This window comes from Protopterus annectens, chromosome 1.part2 (assembly GCF_019279795.1).
Source record: "Protopterus annectens isolate FY-2018-M chromosome 1.part2, PAN1.0, whole genome shotgun sequence".
NCBI classification, from domain to species: domain Eukaryota; kingdom Metazoa; phylum Chordata; order Ceratodontiformes; family Protopteridae; genus Protopterus; species Protopterus annectens.
The window spans coordinates 473,516,330-473,531,126 of NC_056727.1; the positions used below are offsets into that span (position 1 = coordinate 473,516,330).

Genomic DNA, 14,797 nt, shown 5'->3' on the forward strand with positions numbered 1-14,797 from the left:
CTAGGTTAATGACCATAAGGAACTTTTTAAGCCTAGCCATGCACCCCAAATCTCTGACAAGTGCTGGTACCCTTGATAAGTGTAAACAGGGGCTTGGGAGATGAAATATTTGCAAGCAGGGGCCTGGGAGATGAACCATTTACAGGCTACATTTGAGATGTAGGTGCCAAACTAGGGATGAATTTCCTGTTCCCCATCCCACTGTCCAAGTTACACAAGAAGTGGGTTAGGGAGGAACTCTGCTTCACAAGGATGGGGAGCCTGTTTCAGAGAAAGGGTATTCTCTGAAACGCATAATCATCTCTCCAGCAGGTCTTATTTATATAACAGACAAGGTTCAAGTCTTTGGAACAGGTATTTGTGGTCCTGTCTGTTTTGTGGATAGGCAGGAGGTCCATTAGGGTGGGGTCTGACACTGCCTTGTATGCCAGGCATAGACCTCCCCTCAGTAGCCTGTAAAAGACAGAATACAAGGACAAAATGATTGACTTCAACAACTGGCTAAGCTTCTGGTGTCATTCTAAGGGGATCCAGTATCTGTCTGCCTGGGGCGACATGGTCGATAGACCGCAATGCTTTCCCAGAGATGGCCTGCACCTGTCGCCTTTGGGGTTCTGGATACTGGCTAAGGCTCTTGCCACCCTTATAGTGCCGTTTTTAGGCAAGGTTCAAATGCTAAATTCACCACCATAACAGGTATAAGCAAGCAAGCAAACTCTGAGGATAATGCTACTCAATGCTAGAAGTCTATACCTCAAAATGCACTCACTCGAGCCACTCCTTAAAATGGAGAACACAGACATCTGTGCAGTGACAGAGACCTGGTTCAAGGCTCCAGAGAGCACCTCTGCATTACCAGGCTATAATTCATACCACACCTTTCGGCCACCTAACCTGGACCACAACACTAAAGGCAGAGGCGCGTCCATATTCATTAAGGATATCCACACCTCCAGTTTAGTTGCTCAACATAATGCATCTGAAATTATCCAAGTGCAACTAACACTGGGCAAGACTGCAATCCAGGTTGTAGCTTGCTAAAGATCCCCCACCATGCCCCAGGATTCCCACTCTTCATTTCTTAAGATACTGGCAAATATTAGGATACAAACCAATACCTTAATTATGGACGATTTCTACTACCCCACCATCAACTGGGAAAACTACTCATGTACCAATTCATTCGCTCAAGCTTTTCTGGAATTCATAAATTCCAACACATTGGATCGGCTTGTCCACATCCCCACCAGGGTCAGCAATATCCTGGACCTGGTCATTACCAATATGGGTAACCGGTGTTCCACGCCAGAGGTCAATTCCTCACTGGTCAGATCCGACCACAAGATAATCATCCTAGACATACATACCCCCCCCCCCATTAAGGAAACCATCAAAAACTACTCCAAAGCCAATTTCATGCTTCTTAAAACAGAAGTGGCAAACTTCACAACACCAATGCAGATGGAAAATAGAGGCACGATTACTGAATTTTACACAAATGCACTGTATAAGCATATACACGAGTGCATGGATCGTGCCATCCCCAACAGAACCAAGACGCTATCCAACAAAAAAACGAAGCCAATGTGGTGGTCCCCTGCCATAACAAACTCTACAACAGAAGGAAGAAGTTGTTGCAAAAAAAAAAAAAAAAAAAAAAAGAGTAAAATCCCAAGATTGGAGGAACTCCCTGGTCAGCCTCAGCAAGAAGCAGAGATCCCTCATAAAATCCTCCAAAGCCACTTATGAAAATAAAATCGCCACTGATTCCAAAGACAACCACAAAGCATTCTACAGTTATGTCAAGAATCTCAATGGCGACACTCAGATCTGCTCTGAGCTACAGCACAATGGCACTAAATATACAGAACCAACCAATAACATCCTGGCAGAAACTTTACCCCCCTCTCACCCTCCAAAGGGCCCATCTTAACACCAGAAGAATGCAAAGCCCCTGTAATCATGGATGAACAAGTAAAGACCGCACTCTCCAAAGCCAAGAACACAGCATCAATGGGACCAAACAACATCCCAGGCTGCGTACTGCATGAACTACAGAACAAACTGGCACCCCACCCAAGTACCATGTTCAATCATAGCCTCACCTCAGGCTATGTGCCTACCGAATGGTGCACAGCGATGGTTACCCTACTCCACAAAGGGGGTGCCACCACGGACCCTGGAAACTACCGCCCCATTAGCCTGACGAGCCTGGTCTGCAAGGCCATGGAACGTATCATCTTGGAGCTTATAAACAAAGACATAGGTAACCTCCAAACCCTGGACCCCAATCAGTTTTAGGTTTGTAAAATGTAGATCATGTCTACTAAACCTGACGGACTTCTTTGAAGCAGTCACTAGAGCCGTAGACGAGGGCAAGGTAGTGCATACAGCCTATCTTGACCTCGCCAAGGCTTTCAATACCATCCTCCACTCTGGAATTATAGATAAACTCACTAAACTGGGCATAAATCCCTATGTCACAAGATGGGTGGCCAACTGGCTCACTGACGGAACCCACACAGTAAAAGTAGCAGACTCCAAGTCCGACTTCAGAACAGTGACGAGTGGAGTACCACAGGGTTCGGTCCTGGGTCCTCTCCTGTTCGGCATTTACTTCTCTGAAGTGCAGGCCAACACAGAAGGTCTTTGGCTAACAAAGTTCGCAGATGACTGCAAACTGGGAGCCATAAGAGAATCACCTAATGATGTAGACATTCTACAAAAGGGCCTCACAGAGACAGATGCTTGGTGTCAAAGTCATGGCCTCAAGCTAAACGCCAAGAAGTGCACTGTCATCCCCTTTGGGAAAACTCAGTACCCATGAACTACCACATAGGCGGTAGCTCGCTAAAAACTGAAAGTGTGATAACAGACCTCGGGACACAGGTGGACAGTAGTCTCTCCTTTGATAACCACATTGCCACTGTAGTCAGGAAATCCTTCTACGTGGCACACCATCACAAAAGGGTTCGCCTCTAGAAAAAAGGTTGTTTTCCCTCTCTACTTCATCCCTCATCAGACCCACTATAAAGTACAGTGCCCCATTTGGCATGTATCTCACAAGACACCTACAACTGGAAAGGCCACAGAAATACCTCACTAAGAGGATTACAGACCTCAAACAGATGCCATACGCAGACCGTCTCAAAAAACTCCAGCTCTACTCAGTCGCATATCGCCTACTCAGTGGTGATCTCTGCCTAATATACAAAGCTATGTCAAACCCAGAGCTGTTGGAAATGTTACACTTAAAGAAATCCCAATCTCTTCGAACCACATGCTCCAGGGACCTAAATCTTCTCACCACAATAAACAGAACATGCCGGGGGGATAGATTCCTGTCCCAGAGACTTCCCATACTCTGGAACAAACTACGCATTCATGTCAAGCAAAGCTAAATCTTGACGACTGGATGGGAAATAGAAAATTCACCCTGGGATCACTTCTGCGGCACTGTATGACAGGGGCACAGGAAAATAATTTTCTTGGGTGGTGAAAGACAGGGAACCTTTTTGACTAGGCTTATATAAGCCCCTGGGCCAATAGCCTAGTACCTACCTATGAACCTATATGGTAGTGAGGCGGTCTGCATAGGACATGTTACTTACGCCCTATATTCTTTTAGTGAGGAACCTCTGTGGATGTTCCAGTTGTTGGATGTGCCTGGTTAGGTACATATCAAAGAGGGCACTGTGCTCAATGAGAGGACTTACGAATGCCGAATACAGTGGAACAATGACTTCCTTGGACCAAGATGCCATACCTTTGTTTATATGTTGGACAACAGTGAATGCCCTCACTACTATAGACATGATGGTCAATGGCTACATTACTATTGTCTATGAGTGTCCCCAAGTCCCTGACTACCTGATCAGATCTTAGGGGTGTGTGTTGTCAATATGACAGTTACCAGGGGCGGACGATTTCTCAAAGGACATTACTATGCATTCTTTGGCATTTAGTTTTAGTACATGGCTCCGACACCAGTTATTTGTCCGTGTCAGCCCTTCCTGGAGAACATTTGTTTCAGTGGGGGATTCTAGGACTGCTCCTAATTTGCAATCTTTTGCAAATGTAGTCATCCAGAGGCCCGACATTGGCCTTGACGTAACAGATGTAAATGCCAAAAGGGATCAGTTCCAGGACGGATCCCTGAGGGACTCCGCTGGCATAACTATGGCGGTCTCTCCTCATTTAAATACCTATCAGTTGCGTGATCTTACGCCTTCATCCTCTTATCTATACCCTCCAAGCCTTTTATGCAGCAACATTTCACTTCTCCGAAATTTCAGTAAAACAGACCAAGTCTCTACTACTCAAAATTCAACAATTCAGGCTTTAAATTCAGCAATATTCATCCTACCTTCCTAAGACTTGCATTTGAAACCCCCCCCCACTCGTACCTTTAACTCCTCTCTCACCTCCGCACGGTCTCACCAGCATTCAAGCACGCAATTATAATCCCTCTACTTAAAGTTACTTTCCGTAATGAGATGAAGGATTACAAAACTATTTCTACCCTGTGCTATATTACCAAATTATTTAGAAAATTTATACAAGCAACTACTTAAGCACATAAACAGCTATGGCTTGTCATGTGATGTACAGCATGGCTTTTGCGATGCTTTCAGTACCTTTACTGCCCTGGTAATGGTCACTCATACTATTTACTGGAACCTGAATGAAGACCTCGGGTCTCTTTTTTGACATGACAAAGGCTTTTGAAATGGTCGAACATACTCTTCTTCTCAAAATACTCAAAAGATTCAACTTCTGACATAATGCTATTTGTTTGTTTCACAGCTACAACAGAACCTTCCAGGGCTATAACAATGGCTCATCCTCTGTTGGTAAATTTAACACAGGTGTACTGCAAGGGTCTGTGTTAGGCACTCTCCTTTTCTTCTCCTTAACTCATTGTTAATGCTCTCCCACTATAATTACCAAATCTTAAATTAATAATGGATGCAGATGATATGCTGCTCCTGCAATCCAGTCTTAGCCACTCTGACATATAAACCAAGTTACAGGACAATTTCACCTACTAACAGACTACTAATTAGCCCAGAGAAAACCAATGTCACGGTCTTTGCATCTGTCAGGAAATTACCAGTTATTCCTCCTATTCTCTTAACAGATCTTAATGGGAGCAGAGTACCTAATGTCATTGAACAGAGGTACCTAGGCCTAATACTAAACAATACCTTTCTTTTGCCACACACACACAGATTTTTTTAACTAATAAAGTTATTGCTCAATTAAAATTGTTACAAGATCAGTCATCTCCTTTCACCTTCTGCTTGCAGGATAATTGCTAAAAAATATTTTAATACTCAAATAAGAATATGACCTTTTTTCATTATAGATTCAGTCAATACTCACAGAATACAGACTTCTGAGAATAAAATCTGCACATTCATTCTACTAGCTGACACCCATATATACACCATTGCGATCTGCTGAAAAATTCTAAATGGCTTTCAGTGCCTCACAGGGCCAATTTTCTTCTAAATACTCTAATATACAAGGTGCTAAAAAGTACAGTTTTGTACCTACCATAAATGTAGATGTTAGAGTATTCACTGCTGCAGTCATTACACTTGGGTTATCCTGCCATCAGGCGGTCCCGCAGTCGGCCAGAGTTCCAAAGTCTTGGTCCGGCATCGGTTGCTGTCGCTTCTTCCCTGACGTCAGTGCCCCAGGGGTATATAAGATGCAGCTGAAGCCATTTTCTTCAGTTTTTCTTGCCCCAGATGTCAGGTGCCCCCAAATAGGTAGGCAATACATATTGCTAATAAAACATACATAAAAAGTAAAACCAAAACCTTTAGATACCAGCAAATACACCACATAGGTAGCATAGGGTAGAAAGGTATAGACAAGTCCCAGCTAAGAAAGAGGGGATGGAGGGAGGGTAACCTGGACTGCAGCAGTGAATACACTCGAACATCTACATTTATGGTGGGTACAAAACTGTACTATGTTCATCGTGTTTCACTGCTGCAGGCATTATACTTGGGTTGAATCCTAAAGCTGAGGTAGGGTGGCTGGTTCTACAGAGGATTTGGGGTGGCTATGAGGCCCTGCAGCACTGCAGTGGCAAAGCCAGCTCTGGCTTTAGAATAAAGAGGCAAGTGATAATGTTTGGTAAAGGTGTGCACTGAACTCCAAGTTGCAGCTTCCAAGATAGCTTTAGTAGGTACTCCTCTAAGGTAGGCAGTGGAAGTAGCTGCTGCCCTGGTGGAATGTGGCCTTATGTTGCTAGGTACAGTTTTCCCATGATGTGTGTAGCAGAAATGGATACAGTGTCTTATCCACTTTGAAATGGTCTGCTTGGAAATTGCCTTTCCCTGTAATCCTGCAGCATATGCTACAAACAATTGCTCAGTTTTCCTGAAAGCTTTTGTTTTGTCCAAGTAGAAACTTAACTGTCTGTGTATGTCCAAAGAATGCAGAAGTCTCTCCCCTTTATTCTGGGGATTTGGATAAAAAGTTGGCAAGTGAATAGTTTGGTTAAGAGCCACACTGGATACCACATTTGGCATAAATGAAGGGTTTGTTCTTAAAGTAACCCTGTCTTGGTGAAAAATGATGAAAGGCTCCACTGCCATTAGTGCCTGTAACTCTGAGACTCTTTGTGCTGAGATTATTGCCAGAAGCAGAGCAGTTTTCCATGACACATTTTAATTCTGCTGAATTGGCTGGCTCAAAAGGAGGTAAAGTTAGTTTTTCCAAGACAAAATTGAGGTCCCAAGTTAGTGTTGGTGCTCTCCGGGGTGGTCTTATGTTTTTAGCCCCTCTGAGGTACTGTTTTAGCAATGGATGAGAGAAAATAGGAGGATCTGTGTGTAAGAGCCAAGATGGCAGAGGCATGGATCTTAATGGATGAAAAGGATAGGCCTTTGTCCAGCATCTCAGTTAAGTATTGTAATATCTGAGGAATATTTGGGACAAGAGGGTCAAAGCTTTGAGCCTGGTTCCAGGCACAGAATCTCTCCCACTTTTCCTGGTGCTAGGCCTTCTGGCCGCCAAAATGACATCCATAACAGCTTTAGAGAGAGGTGTTGTCTGCTTGACTAAAGGAATCTGCCATGCAGCCAGGTTTAATGTTTTGAGCTGGCTGTGCAGGATCTGATTGTTTTGTTGAGTCAGATGATGTGGAATTTGAGGTAAAATCCATGGTGGGCCTTGAACTAAGTTCTTTAAGATTGGGTACCAGTGCTGGCGTGGCCAGTCTGGGGCAATCAGGATCATTTTTGGCTTTTCTTGTCTGGCTTTTAGGAGTACATTTGAAAGGAGAGGCAGTGGTGGGAAGGCATAAACGTTTAGGCTTTTCCAGCTGAACGAGAGAGCATCCACTTTCCATGCTTGTGTGTGGCAAGTCCTTGTGCAGAATTTCTATAGTTGGCAATTCATTGGGGAGGCAAAAAGATCTATGTCTGGGCTACCCCATTTTTGTGTTAGGCTGAATACTTGTGGATTTAATTTCCACTCGTGAGGATCCATGATGTTTCTGCTTAAGTCATCTGCCACTGTATTTTTCTTTCCTGGCAGGAATTGTGCTTGCAGATGAACTTGATAGGTTAGAGCTGTGTTCCACAAGGTCATGGCTTGTCTGCAGAGGGGATAAGAATGAGTGCCCCCTTGCTTGTTTATGTACCACATAACTGTGGTGTTGTCCGTCTTTAGTAATAGTTGTCATGGATGCAGAAGGTCCTTGAAAGCTGTTAGGGCATTCTGTACAGCTAGCATCTCTTTTTGATTGATGTGAGGATGCATTTGGTCTGTGGCCCACTTGCCCTGAATACATTTTCCTGCCATGTGTGCTCCCCAGGCGTAATCCAAAGCATCTGTTGTTAGTGTCTGCCTGACTGTGGGTAGAGTGAAAGGCTGTCCCTTGTTGTGGTGACATGCCTGTGCCCACCATCAAAACTCCTGTTGGAGGCAGGGAATAAGTGGTATTACTGCTTCCAAACTGTGACAGTGTTGAGTCCAAACACTTTTTAGGTACCACTGTAATTTCCTCATATGCAGTCTGGCATATGGTATTAGTAGTATGCAGGATGCCATGAACCCCAAGGCCTGCAGAATTTTTCTTGCAGGGAGTTGGGTTTTTGTTGCCATCAATTGAAAGTACTGAGTCAGTTGTCCTTGCTTGTCTGGCATGAGATAAGCCATCTGGGCCGTTGTATTTAAGCTGACACCCAGGAATATTATTGAACTGAAACGGAACACAATAAAAGTCGGCCAAAAAGAGTTAGTGCTATTTATTATAAATTACACTTTCAGCTAGGACAGTGCCTAGCCTTCTTCAGACAAACAGTTAAAATATGGTAAACCAATGCCTTTTATCTAATCAAGTCAGTGATGTCATCAGTTAAGCAATGTTGTTAGTAACCATAACAACATATTATCGCAGCCTACTTTTATATAACAAGTTATGACTCATTAACTTATAATACAGGAAATAATAACCAAAACAATATATAGTCCTATCTCATCTTGTGTTTAAAAACAACACTTTTATGTGTATACATGTTAAAAACTAAACTATACAAATTTAATAACAACATACTCTACTTAAAACAAATTCATACTAAATAAGTCAAATTCGTAAAAATACTTATGAATTCCCTGGTTCTCCATTGTGTGAATATGAGGACTAAAAAATACCTAATTAAACGAACGCACTAACCAACCTCTAATTCCTGGTTAAACTGTCATATGCAAAAACTTTATATATTTGCATTGTGTTTAATTTTTATCTATTCAAAGTTAGAAGTTTCAACAGACTTTTGATGGAAATACTATCATTAATCCCTGGGGGCATATGAGCCCTCGTTCGCACTTGCCATTTCAGTTCGTCTATTTCGAGCAAAATTTGCCAAGGACCCCCTCGGATGTTCTCAATTCTCTGCTGTAAAACTGTGAACCTAAAGGTGTGTACGGGAAATTCAGAGCAATGCTTGGCTAAGGCATTGTTAAAATCTTTCTTCTTTATTGCATAACAATGCCCATATATTCGCTGCCTAAAACGTCGCTCCGTTTTCCCAATGTAAAACACGTTACATGAGTTACAACAAGCAGCGTAAATCACACCTTTAGATTCACAGTTAAATTTTCCTTTTATTTTATATGTGTTGTGGTTCAAAACCACCTGGTTACCAACCAGAATGTGTTTACATTGTGAACATGAACCACATTTAAACATCCCATTAATTCTCCCATAAGAATTCCTGCTATTAATGTTGCTCTCTAAAATGGCTTTAAGATTTTGACCACGTCTGTATACTATTCTAGGGCTAGAACCAAGAATTCTAGAAAGGGAATCATCATTTTTAATGAGGTCCCAATTTTTATTTATTACCTCTCTAATAGACCAGAAATCTAAAGAGAATGTATACAAAAAGATGGTTTGATAACTTACATTACCAGCTTTTTTGTTTAAGAATTCATCAGATAGACTAGCCGATCCATTAAGGACTGAGTGAGAAGATGAGCTTGATTGTCCTTTTAATAAAGGAATGAAATAACCAACATTACGCTTGAAAACTACTTCTTTTTTGGTGTTGTAAACAAGTTGACTAGGATAGCCTCTTTTAATAAACATGTTACAAAGATGGTCACATTCAGTCTCAGTCTACTTCATCCGAAATCATACGGGCGGCCCTCACCATCTGGCCTTTGACCACCGCTTTCTTTTGTTGGTATGGGTGGTTGCTAGTAAAATGAAGGAAACAGTTTGAATACGTCGGTTTCCTATATATAGAACTTTTGTATCTACCATTAGACTTGTCATTAACTAACCAAATGTCCAAACAGTTCATCGCAGTTACACCTATGTTGTAAGTAAACTTTAGAAAACTTGTGGTCCTATTAATGTTGTAAATAAAGACTGGTGGCATGGACAGTTCTCCATTCCAAATACAAAACATGTCATCCTGGTATCTAGTGTACCAGGTGACGTTGTTTTGAAATAGTTGATCTTTAAACAACAAGTTGTTTTCCCAATAAGCCATAGTGGCGTTGACGAAACTAGCGCCACATGGAAAACCCATGGCCACACCAGTTTTTTGCAGGTAAAACATACCCTCAAACAACATAAAATTATTCTTCAAGACCATTTCAAGCAAAGTCTCAATTATGTAAATGATGTTATCATTTGCTTTTTTACTGTGCAAAAATTCCTTTACCCATTGTGTGCCTAAATCCTGAGGGATCACTGTGTATAGATCTTTAACATCTATAGTTAAGAAATACACCTCAGGTTGGTATTCTAAGGAACTAATGTTTGTAAGAAAACTCCACGAGTCTTTGCAAATCTGTGGTTCGGTTTCAATAAAAGGCTTCAACAAACTGTCAACGTATTTGGCACAAGCGTATGTGATTGAGCCACGGCCATCAACTATTGGTCTGAAAGGGGGGGACTTTATGTCTTTGTGGATCTTCGGACACCCAAACAATACTGGTGTTTTAGGAGCTATCATATTTAAATATTGGTAAAGGTCTATGTCTATGGAACCCTCCACAAACAAGTCATCCAAGGTTGACCTTACCTTCTTGTAGGCTACATTAACCTCATTGATTGTTACCTGAGTGTAATTGGGAGTGTTTAAATGTTCCATCAATTTGTCCACGTATAAACAATGATCCATAAAGACTAAGCCGCCCCCCTTGTCAGGCTTCATGACTCTTGTATTACAATCTTTAAGTAATTGACTAAATCCACGTTCCGTCATAGACATGTCAGACTGAACTGGACGGGATGTGTGTATTCGCTTTTCTTTGATGGCCCAAAAATCAATTTCACACATTTTCTCAAAGGTGTTTAAACCTGGGTGAAGTGGAGGATTAAACACACTAGAGACCCTCAAAGTTTTCACCATACTAACCATAGGTCCCATTGATATTTGGAGATTAAGTTTACGAATAAACAATTTTAAGTCCATTATAGTTCTAGTTATGTCAAAGGACTTCGCCGGTACAAAGGACAGCCCCTGAGATAAAAAGTCAACCATGTCCTGTTGGACATCTAAGGAAGTGGAGTTATATATGGTGAAGTCCCCTTCACTACTCAGATGAAGAGAAGGCATTTCTTCAGTTACTAAAATAGGAGCTACCTCCTCCGTTGTCTTCTCTTGTTCCTTACTTGTTGGTTGTAACTGGGCTTCCTGTTGTTCTGTCCAGTATTGGTACCAGCCTGAAAACCCTGTTGATTATGGACTTGTTCTCCATTTACAGTGTTAGGCTGCTCCCTTGCATTATTATGATTAGGCTTTTTATTACCTCGCTGATTGTTACTGTTAGAAAGCAGCCTCTCACTTCTCCTTAAAATTGGACCTTGTACTTCCTCATCAACAAAACTATCATTATTTTGATTGTTGTTAGAGGCTGATGTTTCTTCATCATTATCACCATTTACAACGGGATCACCATTGGAAACTTTCTGAAAATGAAGAGGGGGCCTAGGATATGCTTTTTTATTGGCATAATCATTAATATCCCTGTTTAGTTTCATTTTCTTAGTAATAAGCAGTTTATTCATCGTGGCTTCAATACTTGTGAATGTCCTACAATACTCATATTTGTATCTTGAAAAGTCAGCGTGTGTTTTTATCACAACTTCTAAAGTCTCTAAGTCAGTTTTCAAAGCAACCATGTCTTTGTTGTAAAAGTTGATAAGGGCTAATAAAAACTCTTGCCCCTGTCGGTCAAAAAGTTCTAACAGCTCCTGATGGAACGCTGAATTTTCAATTAACTTTGCAGGATATCTCCACTGACGTAACCCTTTAGGGATGACTTTCTTGTGAACACACTCCTGTAGGTATGACACTTCAAGTTGACGTTTCTTACATTTAAAAAGTTTAGTGTCAAATTCATTAATGTATGTAGAAAGAACATTCTCAGTCTGTTCATTCACCCAGGAATATTATCTCTTGTAAGGGCACTAGTTTTGACTTCTTTTCGTTTACTGTGTACCCTAGGCAAATTAGCAATCTTTTTACAAACTCCAGATGCTTTAGAAGAATGTCCTTGCTCTCTGCTTGAATAAGGCAGTCGTCCAAGTATGGATATATTTGAATTCCTTTTTGTCTGCAAAATGCAAATACTGGTGCCAGGCATTTTGTGAAGACCCTAGGCGCAGTAGATAAGCCAAAGGGCAGTGCAGAGAATTGGTAATACATTGAACCAGCTATGTATCTGAGGTATCTTCTGCAATTTTGTCTGATAGGGACATGGAGGTATGCCTCTTTGAGGTCCAAAGTAACAAGCCAAGCCTTCTTGCCCAGCATGGGAAGAAGCTGCTGTAGTGTCAGCATTTTGAATTTCGGAACATCCAGGTAAGTATTTAGAGTAGAAAGATCCAGTATGGGTCTCCAGGCTTTGTCCTTTCTGGGGACCAGGAAAAGTCTTGAGTAAAATCCTTGTCCTTGTTCCTGTTGTGGCACTTTTTGACTAGCTCTCATGTCCATGAGGACTGTAATTTGTTGTTGTGCCTCTGTCCATTGACTTTGTGGCAGGTCTAGCATTCCTTTTAGCCTTGGTAAAGTGTGAAAGTGGAACCTGTAACCCTGAGACACAATACTCAGAACCCATTTGTCTTGGGTGATTATATGCCAATTTTGTGAAAAAAGTGCTAGTTTTCCCCCTAAGGGAGCTGCCAAAAGGTAAGTGCTTGGCATGTGAAGGGGGAAGTCATTGGGACTGTTTCCTATAAGGTTGTGACTTGTCTTCCCCTCCTTTTGGGGTTGAAGCACCCCACTGTCATGGTCTGTAAGAGCCTTGGGGCTGAGATCTGCCTCTTGGGCGTCCTTATCTGCCTCTTTTTGGTCTGTCTGACACCGGAAAGGACCAATTTTTTGAAGGCCAATTTCTGCTAAATCGAGGTGGCTGTACCTGTAAGAAATCCTTCACTGTTTGCATAGATTTTGCCTTATCCTCCATTTTCTTTAACACCTCTTCTGCCTTAACACCAAATAAAATATCCTGCTGTAAAGGAGCATCCAATAATTTTGCCTTAACATGATCAGGTAAACCTTGTTCTTTTAACCAAGCATGCCTTCGAATCACAGATCCTGTAAATGCTGCACTACAAGAAGCCTCTAATGAATCAAAACCACATTGCAGAGTATGTTTTCCCACTTGTTCAGCTGCATACAATAAATCCTGCATTTCCTTATAGTCAAGAAGTTCTGAACTTGTAAGCATTTTCTGTTTTAACAGAGACATTAAATATTGTTGGTATTTAAGCATGTGAAACTGGCAATTTAAAGCCCTCACTGCTAAAGTTGCAGAAATGTAAACTTTCTTCCCCCATCTGTCTAATGTTCTAGAATCCCTGTCAGAGGGAACTGGATTTTTAGCCGTGGAAGCCTTTACCCCTTTGGGACCCTGGAAAATAGTTTCTGGGTCAGCAACAGGGTTTTTATAAAGAAATTTGTGAGAGTCAGGGACTCTGTAGTATCTGTCTGGCTTGACTGGAGCAGGGGGCAAAGAATCAGGATTTAAACTGGATTCGGAGAACACATCATCCACAATATCTAACACTGGCGGAATAGCAAGGGGCCTGTGCTGAGGCAATAAAAGAAAGCCTCTGAGCCTTTTCTTGGACTCAGACTAATCCTGGCCCTTCCAATGGAAATGCTCCCTCATGGTATGTAAAGTTTCCCCAAAAGAGTAATCCTTAGGAGGAGAGGCTGAAGGAATTGATTTTTCAGCATTAGAATCCTCATGGGGGGGGGGGGGGGGGGTAAGGAGTATCCCTGGTCTGAAGAAGAATCCGAAGAAATGGGGGTAAGGAGTATCCCTGGTCTGAAGAGGAATCAGAAGAAATGGAAACCTGGTCAGAGGAATCATAGTCTGTTATCCTGCCTAGGCCTTTTATCAGGAGTGGGATGGGAACCCCTGATCAGAGTAATTAAGTCTTCGGGCATTTTGAGCATCTGTTTTTTAGGCATGGAGGCCTGTTCAGGTGAATGCTGTACTTGCTTCTTTGTCTTTAATGGAGTTTTAGACTTGGCTGTAGTTTTGATGGTAAGCTGTGAAGGTCTGAAAACGCCCTCAGAAGCCGATGCCTGCTCAGCGGTTCCGGACCCATCTGAGGGATTAGTTTCCGTAGGCCCAATACCTTGAGTTTCCAGAGGCCTAGACATCTCCACGTGGGAGTCGGAGGCGGCCTGTGGCTCTGAGGTAGTGGGAGTCAGGGGCTGGGCAAGTGCCTCACTGAGAACCGGCGACTGGCCTAGAAGAGGCTTCATCATCAGTTTTGGGCCTCGGATGCCTGCCCTTATCCTTGTCTTTGCGTTTGTTGTGCATTCCGGTCGTCAGTTGTTTCGACGGCATGGTATAATTGAACCTTCGGCCAAAGTAATGGCGAGCAAAGTCAAACCGACATTTAATAGTGCGCTTGTTAAATCTAGCACAAAACCGAAAACTAGTGACGTCGTGGTCTGGGCCTAGGCATGGAATACAGTAAGAATGAAAATCCTTATGAGGTATTTGCTTCCCACAAGAAATACAATTATTAACTTTTACTGACATCGGTCTGAGGCAAGAAAAGTTTCAACGGGTACATAGCTTTATTGAAGACTTCGGTTCTGAAATTCGAATTGAAAATCTCAGGAGTCGGCCGACCGGCACTTGCGAACTGCTTTTGCTTTGGGCACCGCGCGGCAAGAAAGACTGAATAAAATGGCGTCGGCTACATCTTATATACCCCTGGCGCACTGACGTCAGGGAAGAAGCGACAGCAACTGACGCCAGACCAAGACTTTGGAACACTGGCCGACTGCGG

The 14,797-nt window shown here is 42.3% G+C and overlaps 1 protein-coding gene across 1 annotated transcript in view; it reads right to left on the reverse strand.

Annotated features, from left to right (window-relative positions):
• The window catches only part of RALGAPA2 (Ral GTPase activating protein catalytic subunit alpha 2), a 4,189,194-nt gene that overhangs the window by 3,355,568 nt on the left and 818,829 nt on the right, over nucleotides 1-14,797 (reverse strand). The window lies entirely within an intron of this gene.